At 45.3% G+C, this 14432-nt stretch overlaps 1 long non-coding RNA gene across 1 annotated transcript; it reads left to right on the top strand.

Annotated features, from left to right (window-relative positions):
- The first annotated feature begins 12443 nt into the window (after nt 1–12443).
- On the top strand, nt 12444–13660 carry LOC146031486 (uncharacterized). The gene is made up of 2 exons (XR_014456958.1): nt 12444–12535; nt 13483–13660. It is a non-coding gene; the product is annotated as an uncharacterized LOC146031486 (long non-coding RNA).
- Nucleotides 13661–14432: the final 772 nt, after the last annotated feature.

Here is a 14432-nt window from a genome sequence, read left to right as displayed (position 1 = left end):
AATCGCATTGTGCTACAGATGCTTTATGCGAAGCCCATTTGTGATTTAAATGTTCTACAGTATTATGCACTTTCTAGAATGCACCAGAATATAGGGGCCTGAATACTTATGTATTCATATGAGCAGTCTTATAAAATTGTGTTGAATGGATGGAATATTTAGGACGCACTTGTGTGAGCAGACACGATGTGATTGGTAGAATGTGTAATATTTACTTTCCTTTGTACTGTCGTTATATGGGGTGTCGCTACTACGGAGCCCCGAGGCTTAGGGGCCCCCAAGTCATATACAGTAAGTGTGAATCAAAGGTCCTGAAAATGCCTGAAAATGTGTCTGGCCCATTAGCTGGCCTGAAAAAAGAGAACTCGCCAGAGCCCATATAGAGCCCGATTCGGATATGCATTCAATCCTGATGGTTTAAGTACAAATACAATGGTTTCGAGTCCTGAATGATCACTGCCAGTCCACATGGGTGTGGTATGACTCTCTGACAGCCAGGATTCCGACGGTCAGTATACTGATGTCGGAATCCCGACTGCAGGGTCTCCGACAGGGGGTGAGTGCTAAGATGTCTCTTGCGGGCTCGCTGCACTCAGTACAGGTTCTAGCCTCCTTCTATGGGGGTCGTGGACCTCCACAAGGGAGACTAGCCCATGTCAGTCAGGATCTCGACTGTCAGGCATTTAAGTCGAGATTCCGATGTCGGTGTACTCACATCAGAATCCCGATTGTTGGAGTGTAATCCGGCATCAGTCTACATTTAGTGACAGCATAATGGACATGTTGCTACAGTACATTTGGGACAGAGCGGAGAAGGTGTGAGGGGTTCCGAAGGCCAGCCCGTGTTAGCTTGACTTACGCAGATTGGCCAAGAGCTGCGACTGTTACAATACTGCATATTTGGATACAGCACTTGGATCACAGATGCTGGCAGGAAGTGTCTAATTCCTACAGATGCCTCCTGCAGCATTAACGTTCCCATTCACTAGTCAGTTTTGCCTGTTTTCCTCAGATTCAGATGGATCTGGGAGACTGATCTGAAGAAATCAGGCCAAATCTGCGCTCCCTCAGATCATATGTGTGGCTTTGTCTCAGATCCATCCATGCTGCACCAAAGATTTGTCTGATTTGCAGCTATAGGGATTCATAATAGATCTGATCAGATATATCTGAAGTAAATAGAGTGAAAATATATCCTTTAGATTTTTACATTTATTTTTACACTTTCACACTTTACTATCTATGTGAGCTATGATTGCGACCAGAAACATGGTGAGAAAAGCGAGCCATGTGAGGGGACATGGCACACTAATTTGGTGTTCATGCGCTACAAAAAATGAATTGACACCCCCAAAACCTAACCTTTCACCCATGGCTGGGGATATACACACCCCTTGGGTGGAGCACGAAATGCCCCATTATTCATTGCCTCACTACAATCTCCCCAAATCCATTTTTAAACAGTAGGCAAGTATTGATTGATGTTGGTGATGTAGCTATGTGCCTGTGTTTGTTCCCTTCCCTGTGTGGGGCCCATTGGCCCTAATACAAACTGAGCACTGAAGAACATACTACTGATGTCGGTACTGTATGTAGAAAGTAAGCATAAGCTGTGCAATAATCATTTCTAACTTTGTCCATGTTAAACATCCTTGCCTTAGATGAATTTGAAACATGCACTCAGCTACTACAAATGGATTTTGATTTATAAAAATAAATGTATATTTCCCCACAATTAGATTTGTGTATAAATAGTGATAGTAACCATATAGTTTATGTTTTAACTAATAGTATAGAGAAGTGGTTCACAAACTTTGTGCCATGGCACCCTGGGGTTCCTCGGGACACTTGCAGAAGTGCCTCTGATTGGTGGTGCAGGACCAATTCAAACTATTTATGTTCAATGTAATAGGCAAGACCAGTTCTAGCAGCTACCAATCATAAACATGTAGACACATAGAAGTGCATCTTGTCCCTCACCACATACAGTAATTTGCCCTATGGGTGACATATAAACTCACTTAATTTAATCTAGCATTTAATTTATACAATGCCGGGTAAAAAATTTTTTGATACTCTAGGGCACCGTGATTGATAAGTTTGGGAACCACTGCTATAGAGTATGTTAACAGTTTAAACAGAGTACACATATCCTTACCTTATGTTTACTATAGACTTAAATAACACCACAAATGTCTCCTTTAAGTTCTGCTGAGAATCAGTTGGAGCATACATAGTGTGTGAAGCCATTGTACATGTCATAAAATATATTATTTCTAATAAACATTCTCCTCGCTCTTGTATCCAGAGCACTATCAATATGTGAATTTATACTCTATAACATTTCCTGAAGGACTACAGTGCAGGAACAAAATATGTTCATGGTAATTTAGTGTAACCGAATTCAGCCAGATAAGATAAACTATATTAAGAAAAAAAGCTGTCACCATCAGTCGTCTTGTGTTTCAAGGGGGAACATTTCCAAGGCATCGTCTGGAGGCCATGGTGAAATAATGCAGTGGCATGTACTTGGTAAAATAATGAGTGGCATCAGCTGCAGGATGCTTATTTCTCATACAAATATGAAAAGAATAGAAATATATCCTAATATACTGTAGTTGTTCGGGGATGGCCTTAGGCACAGTCGGTACACCGGGCACAGTCATGGGAAAGTTTCTCCAGTCACATTTCATTCAAAACAATATTTTAATGTGTAACTAATACATAACATATTCTAAACAGATTCTAAGGGTACTTTTTAAGGGGCATGTTATCATTTATTGGATTTCAATATGAATTTATACTTCAATATACACCCACAGCTGCAGGGATAGGGGCCATTGCTGGGGAAGGTTCCAGAGGGTGGTCTCTCTCATTAATATAGCCCATAGCAGTGATGGCTCTAGAGGCAGGGCTGCAGCACAATTCAAAATCCAAATAGGGGAGAAGCACCAACTGCCAGTGAGTCAGTTTGGAATGACAGTTGTTAGCAATGGGTGTGGCTCCCCTATTTGAATTTTGAACTGTCCTGAAGGCCCTCCCCTCTGTAGCCTCCACTGGTCCATAGTCTACAATAGGCTAATGTCATCTGAGGCCAAAGAATACATTGTATTTGCCAGTTTCCCCTGAAAATTAAATTTTTTGAGGAATATCCAACAAATACTATTTGATAAATAGGCCGAACAGGTCTGAATCAGGCCCTTAGTACATACAAAAGAGTTGGTTTTAATTTTGTATACAGTAAATGCAATGTTAATATATTGTTGGTTACTCATATTAATAAGGGTTCAAGTTTTACAACGGCTTGCATTAATATTTCCATATTGACACATTCAAGGCTAACAAGTTGAAAGACACAGAAAGCCTCGTCTGGCAACTTTTAGTCCTAGGGCAAATGTGATCCAGTGGCCCTACCTAGCTTTTTAACCAGCCTTTCTTACATATTCTTACATATTTATCCAATAGAAAGAAGGCCAAAGATTTGTCCTGGTGTGGAGCACCAACTAAAGAAAGCAGTCATAAAATATAACTTTTATTATTATGTTTTAAAGCAAGCGAAAATATTAAAAGCAAAAACACATATAGACAAACAAGAGAAAGTAGTGCTTTAATACAACATACTTACTAGTACTACAATGAGCTGGGAATATGCCAGCACTAATTTGAAGTGTCCTAACCTTTAAGTGACAACGTATGTGATTATATGTCAGCCCCTTCTTACACTGCCTGTACCGCTCATCTGCCACTAATATTGCTATACAATCTTGACCCACATATCGCCTGCAGTGGATTAACCACTTTAACTATGGTACATATAACATGATTAACCCTGCTGACACTACTCATAATTATATACTGGCAATTAGTAGAAGGTACGATGCTACAGATATATGCAGTAAAGAACAAACTTATCTTCTAGGGGCTTTAACAAGCACACGCTAGTGCAACTTCAAAGTGTCTTAAACCTTTAAAGTGACAGCATGTGATAAAGTATGTGATAAAGTCAGCCCCTCATATACAAGTTCAGCAATTTACTGGCCAGCAGAGATAACCACTTGAATGAAAATTTCCTCTGTGTACAGTATATCTTTCTTTAAGGAGATACAATATATCATCTCCTTGTACAAATAGCACCACATTCTCCTTTGAACAGACTGATACAAATTTCTATAACTCTCTACATAGAGCTGCCAATTGCACAAATAAGTGACTTTGTAACCAGTATTGTTCACACATCAACGGGGACCCAGCTGATTTAGTACTGTTTCTTATATAACAATATATAAGAATTAAAGCACACACGTCAAGCCCGCACGTGTAGTTTTATGACTTTAATTGGTGCACCACCCTAGGACAAATCTTTCTCTTTCTTTCTTTTGGATATACAGATGGGGCTTGGCCCATCTTTGCAGGGCCCCGCCATCCCGCCATTCCCGCCAGGGGGGGCGCTCGCGTATGAGATGCTTGCGCTCCCCCTGGCGACGGATCCTGCCTCCGGTCCCTACCACCACCCCCGCCGTCGCCGCAGAAACCCCTCACCACTCCGAGCGCCCCCCTAACCCTGCCCATCTCCCTGAAGCAGAGACGGGCAGGGACACACAGCGTCCCCGCCGAGAGACTGGGACGCGCGTGCGTGTGAGACGCACGCGCGTCCCAGTTCAGTGTAGCCCCTGCCACGGCGCTCGCCAGCGGGGAGGGTCTGGCGAGCCCCGGCCAAGGATGGCAGGGGCTACATCTGTATATATATGTATTTTGTCAGTGGTAGCACACCCCGTAAGTGTATCTACTTATACGGTCTCTACAAATATAAACAGGGGGCCTCTGAATATACAGTATCTAACAATAATTGCACGATCTTGTGCGATTGTACCAAACCAAATCTGTTTCTTACATATTTCCCTACCAAACTTGGCAACTTTCAAAGTCTGCTCTCTGGGAGAAGCCCGGAGAGGTGACTGTCAACAGCACTTCGGGGTGCGGGGCCTGATGTAGATGTCATCAAGGCTAAAATGGCACTATTTGCATGTTTGGCCCCACCTCTCCCAAAAAGCCACGAATCGCAGTAATTTAACGCTGCATTCTGAGAGTTGCGGGGGGGTCCTGCGGAATCCGGGAGGATTGCACATCTTTCCTGGGGGCCAGGAGGGGAAACCAATTTCCGGGACCCCTCCGGCCAACCCGGGAGGGTAGGCAACCCTGTACCCTACTGTCTCATTGAATCCTAAAAATATATATGATTCCCTCTCTTTAGCTTTCTATCCATCACTGCCATATAACACTAAAGGTGCAATTTGAACTAGATCGCATCGCATCCGTTTTGCAATGCAAAGAGATGCAATGCAATCTAGTACAAAAAGAATGCAGCACATATTTTTTGTGCTGTGCGATGTGATGTGTGTGGGAGCGCGTATCTCATCGCTGAACCGTGTATACCTTAAGCCCTTAGCAGCATACACTGACCTCACAGCACTCACTAACCACTCCTTCTCTCATAGCTCACTGAGGGGCAGATTTATTAAGCTCGGTGAAGTGATAAAGTGTCTGGTTCTTATCACCGGCCAATCAGCTCCTAACTGTGAAGTTACAGGCTTGGTTTGAAAAATGACAGGTAGGTGCTGATTGGCTGGTGATAAAATCCAGACACTTCATCACTTCACCCAGCTTAATAAATCTACCCCTGTGTCCCACCACTGCCCCCTAACAGCACTCACTGTCTAACTAAGATTACTCACTGACCACCACACAGCACTCACTGCTCCTTTCACTGACCCCCTCCTAACTCACTCAATAACCCAAAATAACAGCACTGTCCACCTAAGAGTACTCTCAGTACTCATATCCTCAAATAAACCCTCATAGCATTCAATTACCCCCCAGCCCCTTTAGTGTCCACCACACAACATACAGGATAATGTAATTTGGTCTACAGCAAGTTGGTCGACAATTGTTAGGTCAACACCATTAGGTCGACATGGGGATAGGTTGACATAGCTTTAGTTCGACAGGTCATTAGGTCAACACAAGCATTAGGTTGATACTGTCTAGTTCGACAGTCAAAAGATCGACATGGGGTTTTTCACAGTTTTTTGAGCTGACGTGCCAACAAGCGATTTTTCATGCCCTACCATCCACTAACGCATGGTGGGAGAATAAAAAAGTGTGCCTGGTGAGCATAGCGAGGGGACACGGTGTCCATGTCGACCGTGTCGACATGCGGGTAAAAAACTGTGAAAAACCCCATGTCGACATTTTGACCGTCGACCTAGACCATGTCAACCTAATGCTTGTGTCGACCTAATGACCTGTCAGCCTAAAGCCACGTTGACCTAGAACCATGTCGACCTACAACCATGTTGACTTATCCCCATGTCGACCTAACAGTGTCAACCTAAATGATCCCATTCCCCAGCATACTCCTCATGGCATGAGAGAGAGGATCTTATTGTAGCATTTAATACTGTGTCCCTGGGAAAGTTCTGTAGGTTGGATGACACAGTCCTTAACTGGTTCAAATAATTTCTCACCGGCGGGTAAAAGAGAGTTTCTTCTGGAGTATCAGTGGCAAACGCAGGATTTTCAGAAGGGGGTTTCCAGAGGGGCGGAGTAAAGCACGGAGATGGACACTTAGGTGACCCAGTATATGCCGGGTCAGTTAAAGTATTATAGATAGACCAAATGTATATAAATAATAATAATATATATATAAATATATATATATATATTTATACTGTACATATATATACATACAGGGGCGTCAACAGCAGTGTAAACCCCTGGGCATAGCAATGTATTGGGGCCCCTACCGATCCTCCAGCGGTAGGGGTGGGGGAAGCTTTGATGTCCCCTGGGTGGTAGGGGGTATTATATCAACCGCTCAGCATGTAGGGCCTGGATCAGCAATTTCCACTAATTACCCCTTTACTGCACAGATGGTGGGAGATGCGGTGGGAGAAGGGGGCATTGGGCTGAATGAAGGGGCCCTGATACATAACTTCCAGGGTGGTAGAGGATGTTTAATATGCAGAGGAGGGGTGTATAGTGGAGTGGGCTTATTATTCATAATTTTCTGGTGGGAGGACAGCTTTCTTGACTGCAGATATCTCCAGTTCCCAGAAATAGATTTCTTAGATTTTAATGGAATTTTAAACTAGAGAATCCCACCTACCAAATGGTATTGGGGACTAGGGGATCAGAGATCAGGAGGCAGAGCAATCTGCCAACGAGTATATAAAACGACATACCAGGTGTGTGGAGCTGGAGCAGTAACCAGCTGCTGGAAGGCTGATATCTCTGGTTCTAGGAACAGAAGAGACAAGCTACTAGAGTCCCAGCTTTTGGAATATACCCTCAGGAAAACTCTAAGGCCCTTATTCTGATTGACGCGGACTTTTCCGCATACTTTCGGATCGCGTCTTTTCGGCGTCTGCGCATGCGTGGAGAACGCAACGCGCATGTGCCACGCCTTGACTCCGTACCAGTTCGGCCAAATCCCGTACAAAACTGTTCCCCGCAATCAGTCGGGAAATATGGGCGTATTATGGGCGTCATGCGGAATGTCACATGGGCGTAGTTTCAAAGTGGGCAAAACGGGGCGGAAACATGGGCGGACACGGGGGAGTACACTTATGTTGGGGGGCGTACATTCGGATAGCACTCCGAATGCACGCGATCAAAAAGGGAAGAAATGTGCGGTGTCCACAAGTGTACTATTGCTTTGCGGACACCACTCGTTCATGCGGTAGGCGAACGTACCGCCTAATGACTACAAGCATTAACACCTGAACCCAATAGAATCTACTCCTTTACTCATTACTCACTAATAGGCCGCTTGTCAGTGCTTTAATTGAAACCATTGCTGCTTTAAGGAAACCTTAGTAATCCCCCACATATGCTGTACTTGTCAGACACTTTAAAACTGCTAACAATGGACATGACTGAATCTTAATACTATCAATACACATGTGTATTCGACATGTACTCATGAAACCACACATTTTTGGTAAAGTAAACAAATTTATTTCTATACATGTCACAGTCAATGCCACTGTGATGCAATGACCAAAAAATACAAAATACCAAAAATAAACAACATGGCAGGAATGTCCCAAAATAAATAATAATACAAAACAAATATAATTGCACACAGATGGACTCCAGCACCTCCTATGTGCCACTGCACATGCAGCCAGTGGGAAATGAGGAGGCTGCTGGCCCTTCTACAGCAGGGCAACCTGCACCTGACCATTCTACAGCAGGGCAACCTACACCTTGCCCTTCTGCAGCAGGCCAACCTGCAGCTGGCTCATATGCACCATCAGCAGAATTGTTTGGAACACAACCGGGGACTTCACAAGATAGTACCATGGCCATCACTTCAAGTACAGCTGACAGTAATGGCAGGCAAAAGAGGGCAACAGGGGAACCAAAAAGGACATATGAAGCAAGGGCTCATCTGGTTACCCTCAGCACGTGATTGGACACAAGAAGCTGACACACACAGCACAATGGAAGATTTGGGACCACATAACGGTGGAGATTAATGCAGCCACAAGTTCATTTGCGACCACGTTTGGCCTTGGTAGGCTCCTTGGCCTGTGCAGCAGCTCTTCGGCCACGGCCAGATGCTGGGGCAGGTGGAGCAGATGATGTTGAGGGGTTGGCTGGTCTACCCCTCCTGCCAGCAGGGAGTGTTGCCGGTGGTAATGCACCAGAAACGGATGACATTAGGACCCTGTTGCTGGTAACCAGCTCCACCATAAGCTCATTATGGTGGAGGAGGAGATCATTTTGGCGGGTGGCTTGCTCGGCCAGCACCTGAGCACTTGCAGCCATGGCCTGATGTGACTCAGCCATGGCCTGCATGCTCGCAGCGATGGCCTGCTGGGTGCTGACCAAGCTCGCCAGGATCTCCTCGGTCCTACGCATCCGTTCTGATGCCAAGTCTCCCTGCTGGTTGATGTCCCCAAGCATGTTGGCCAAGGCGGCCAAATCGGCTTGGGCCGATGGCTGCTGCTGCACAGGCCTACCCCTGGGGCCAGGTGGCACGGACTCCTCCACCTCCTGAGCAGAGTCGTCACCAAGCGGTGGGGTGTCTGTGGAAAAAGATAAACACAATTAGGAGACATTCTAAGATAATTACTTGCACAAGTTTATGGCATGACCAATATTTACCTTCCAGAAAAGACGCAAACACTTCAGCTGGGGCCTCGCTATCCATCGTGCTCACCCCCCTGATCTCCTCAACTGATATACAGCTCTCGGCCATCAACTCCAGGGGGGTGAGCTCTAGCCCTGATGGCATGGGCCCGGCCCCAGATCTCTGGCTGTGTTCCCACCGCTTGGTCATCTTCCTCTTCAGGTTGGTTTTGAAGTCCTGCCACCTGCAATGTAAGTTGACATATTAATACATGTCACTCCAGATGTTAGCTGTTGCAGCCATTGCTCTGTGCTACATATTACGACATGTGATTAATGTCCAAAAGATAATATTACATGCAACTATGATATCAACCGTTACAATACACATTCACAATCACCCTACTATAACTCTCACCAAAATAACATGGCAATAATGTCTGTGTATCGTAACAACCTCACGGGCCATTTGCAAAATCCATCTAAGCATCAATTCAATCATTACTTGGCTATTACTGGGCACATGTATCACAAAACAACTTGCCTCTTCTTCACATGGTCCGTCTCACGAACTTGTGGCGCTACTTCATTAATCTCTGCCGTTATCTGTTCCCAAATCTTCCATCTGCGTGTGTGTGTCAGCTTCTCCGATGGACACTCAATCCAATCACGTGCTCGGGGAACCAGGATGGCAAGCTCCTGTGCTTCATATGCCTTATTTTTTTTTGGTGGTTCCTCTGTTGCCCTGGCTCTCCCCTTGCCACGTCCTTGGCCACGCCCCCTGTCACGTGTCGCTGCACTTGAAGTGCTGGCCATGGTACTACCTTGTGAAGTCCCCGGTTGTGTTCCAAATGATTCTGCTGATGGTGCATATGAGCCAGCTGCAGGTTGGCCTGCTGCAGAAGGGCCAGGTGTAGGTTGCCCTGCTGTAGAATGGTCAGGTGCAGGTTGCCCTGCTGTAGAAGGGCCAGCAGCCTCCTCATTACCCACTGCCTGCATGTGCAGTGGCACATAGGTGGTGCTGGAGTCCATCTGGTCAAATAGTTGCTGCAGATCTGGGTCCACCTCTGGTTGTGATCCAGACATGTTAGCAACAACATGGTCACCTTCTAATACACCTTTATATACTGTTTGTGTATCCTGTTTGGCGGACATCAGCGGCAGCTGCGTTCCGTGCGTGAGCGTACGTCGCTGTTTTTTCGCGCCGCATACGGTGGCGGAAATTCCATTGTGTAAAACCTGGCAAAAGTTCTACATGAAATACTGGGCACCAATGCTAACATTGCATAGAATCTTCTGATACACCTGTGACTATTGCACAATACACATGCTATTTGCTAGCCTGACATGACATTTGATTCATGACTACTGTGGTATTGTGGCGTTTGATTGCAAGCTAAAAGTAGCCCAATCCCTTAGATAATCCAGGCCACAAGTCATGCAATACTCATCTCTACTGTTATAGACCACACATGTGAGAGGCCTATAAATAGTGACTTGCTGCTAGAATCATTTGTCTCCAGATCTGGATTTGTCAGGGTCTAAGGTAAGGTCTTCCATGCTCCTTGTAGATATGATATCCATTAACATTTATTTAATATATCCATTATATCTTCATTATTGTAGTTGATACTATCCCTGATGACTGGTGAGTACATTGATTTATTCTCTAATGTGTTGGGGATTTTTTCCTGTGTTGATGTATGATTTGATGTATGATTTGTTTGCAGATATATATATATATATATATCTATATATATGATATTTGAATTTATTAACATGTTTAAACATTTCAAGGAGCAGGCAGGCAGGCAGGCAGGCAGGCAGGCAGGCAGGGCTGGTGTATAATGCTGGTCTCAGGATACCTGCAAGTATGTGTATGTGTCTTTTAAACATAAATGTACGCATACACATAGATGCATAGAGTAAGTAATGCTAACTACAGCTATGCGTTGCTAAGCTATAGCACGCGTTGCTTGGCGGAGCGAGGCGTCATTGGATTTGCTAAGTGCATACACACTGTGTTTTATATATATCAGATTTGTTCATTGCCATACATCAGCACTACTGTTTTGAAGGCATGCGAATTTGTCACCATTTGTGTTGGCGCAGAGACGCTGTTCATGTAAAGATGAACAATAAAGTTATTAACACAAATAACTGTGATAAACCAATGCCACCACCTGATTGGTTGATAGATGCCATTGTTAACATGGCGGAGACAAGAAGGGCAGACCCCTTTTCACATGCGGAGCTGAGGGTTCTGGTCTCCGTCATGGAGACAAGGCTGGGCCGTGCGGGGCCCTTTATCAGTAACCGCCATAAGCGGAGGGCCTATGCTGCGGCAGGGCGCCGTATTTACGCCCGCACTTGGGTGCGTAGGTCCATCGGGCAGCTCGAGCGGTGGTGGTCGGACCTCCGCAGGTGCCAGCCCCAGCTGTTACAGCAAATCAGGGGCGAAATTGCTGATTGTGAGTATTTTCGCTATGAAATTTCGCACTTACAACATAGCATATATAAACAATAAAATGTGTCTCATGATAAGTGGGTGTCCATGGGTTTAAAAGTCCATAGACTGTTATGTGTGCTTCTTCCTGGTTAACATGCATTCATGTGGCTTTTATATGTAATGACATAGCATTGAGGATTCTGATGCATACAATGTGCCAGATCTAATATGTGTTACACATTGATAAATGCCAGGGTTGTAATGTTTGAACAAATTACTAACAATCACATAATAATTTAAATGTCACATTTTGGAGTCCATTAACAGTAAGGACCTACTTTCCTGCATCGTTTGCCATCATTATCACCCTTCCATGTATGTCTTGTTATGGATTAATACATGTGCCCCAATGACCCGACATTGACCATGATTTTTTTTTCTACCACACAGCACGAGCCCGAGCCCGACAGGCCCGTGAAGAGGCCGAGGCAGCCCTGGCCCAGGAGGAGGCCCAAGACCCTGAGGAGGAGGTGGCGGCAAGGGTGGAGGAGGAGGAAGTGGAGGAGGAGGAAATGTTGGAGGAGCAAGTGGAGGAGATGGTGGAGGAGATGGTGGAGGAGGTGGTGGAGGAGGAGGAGGTGCCTGAGGAGGTGGTGGTGGAGGAGGTGGAAGAGGAGTTGGTGGCAGAGGAGGAGGTGTTGGTGGCGGAGGAGGAGGTGGAGGAGGAGGTGGTGGTGGTGGAGGAGGAGGAGGTGGAGGAGGAGGAGGTGGAGGAGGAGGAGGAGGAGGAGGAGGAGGTGGAGGAGGAGGTGGTTGTGGCGGAGGAGGTGGACGTGGTCATGGTGGCAGAGGAGCTGGCGGAGGAGGGGGCTGAGGAGGCCACGGTTGCCCCAGAGGATTCCGATTCCGAGGGGGAGGAGGCGTGCCAAGCCCCGGAGTCCCAGCAGATCGGTATGTTTACATAATGCATCATTCATGAAGTAGTTGTACTGGTATTTGTTATGTAGCACTGGTGATTAAAAATTTTGTTCCAATACTATTCATATAGACCCCAAAGTGGGTAGCTACAGATACAGGTACGGGTTAGATGGGGTGTCCAAGGCATCCCTTTCATCCAGGACACCTCTCAATTACACAGGTTTGTGGGATGGGTTGGAGCTCCATTTTGACTGCCACATAACCGTTGTAGTTAAACAGAATCCTGGAGTAAAGGGATGAGTGGATCATTTGTGGATTAAATTCACCTGCTGCAATCGTAGATTATGACCCATCAAATAGTGGAATCTATATTGTTGGTGAATGTTATTTATAAACTCTAGGATGTATGCTATAAATGGAGTATGGCCCGGCCTACCTTGGAATGGAGTCAGAAGTTGCCAGTGTCCCAGGAGCCTCCTCTACCTAAACACCCCCTGTAGTTCAGATTGTTTTTTTGCCCTCACAGAATTGTAGGTTGGTTTAGACAGAATTATGATTTTGAGGATGTGTACTGTGCATTCCTGACATTTGCATAACTCCCATGCCACGAACCATCACTGAACTTAGACTGAGCAGATTGTGACAAGTTCTTATTGACGGAGGCCATGACATGCTTGTCATTGGTTAGTCATGGGTGGGTTGTGACTGAGAAGAAACACTATGACTGTTATGTCTTCTGCAGAGTAAAGGGTAGAGGCAAAAAAAGACAGTATGTAGTAAATAAGTTTGCATGTATGTATATATGTATGTGTCATATCTATTTATCTATGTGTGTCTCTATCTCTCTACATAGATAGATATATATATATATATATATATACACACACATGTCACCTAGCATTTGTGCAATTTATGTCGCAGTATGTGAAATGTATGCATGAATAACATGACTAATTTTTGCCCCTTTGACATGCCCACAGATGACACCACACCGGCAGATGAGGGGGTGCGTGGGGCCCTCCTGCGGGCGGAGCACCATTTGAGGCTACTGCTAGCCGACCTGCAGGACCTCAGAGATCTCCTGATTTAATTTATTATTTGATATTTTTTTATTTATATGTTAATTGTGTTTTCAAATAAATTGTTTATGCAAGTTCACAGTTGTTGGTTTTCTTTGCACATTAAACAGTATATGTGTAGATTGTTTATAATCTTTTACACAGGGTCTAATACAAACCATTGCACTTAAATTGCTGTAAGGGTTAATGTGTGCAATGCATGTGTTAGGCATGCTTGTAAGGATATATTGGCATCTAATTGATTCCAATTCCAAATAAGCAGTTTTTTATGAGGATAGGTAATTGAATAAGTGGGTCATGTGATGTATTGCAGAAGATACTTAATAGTGGGTTGTTTGGCGTAAATACTCCGCTTACGGGCGGTAGCACCGCTTGGCTCCCGGTCGGATGCGGTATTTCCGAGCATACTCTGTAATACTCTGTAATACCGTGCAGAATCGGAGTGTTTCTCCCGCACACGCATGGTTTGTATGTCGTCCGTAAACACGCCCTGTTCTTAAAGAGTGAGTCCGTCCGAATGCGGAGGACACGTGGGCGTTTCTACGGACGATGGCCGCATGCGGCAAAACACCGTGGCGTGCGGACCGCTCCGTAAGAATGCGGGAATATCCGCACCGATCTGAATAAGGGCCTAAGTCAGACAGAACCTGAAATATCTGACTGGGAAGAGCATTTAACAGGCTTGGATGGGGACCACTGATTTGAAGTCTGATATCTCCGGTTCCCAAGGGCCGATTTTCAAAATTCTTGTACCCATGGAAAGAAGGGACCCTCAGCTTTCAGGATAGGGCCCTTAGACTCCTGGGGGGGTTTCTGGGTACTCAGAAACCCCCCCTGCGTGCGCTACTGAG

Source organism: Crinia signifera, chromosome 1, assembly GCF_055691185.1.
Source record: "Crinia signifera chromosome 1, ASM5569118v1, whole genome shotgun sequence".
Classification (NCBI taxonomy): domain Eukaryota; kingdom Metazoa; phylum Chordata; class Amphibia; order Anura; family Myobatrachidae; genus Crinia; species Crinia signifera.
This window is presented reverse-complemented; position numbering and strand designations above follow the sequence as displayed.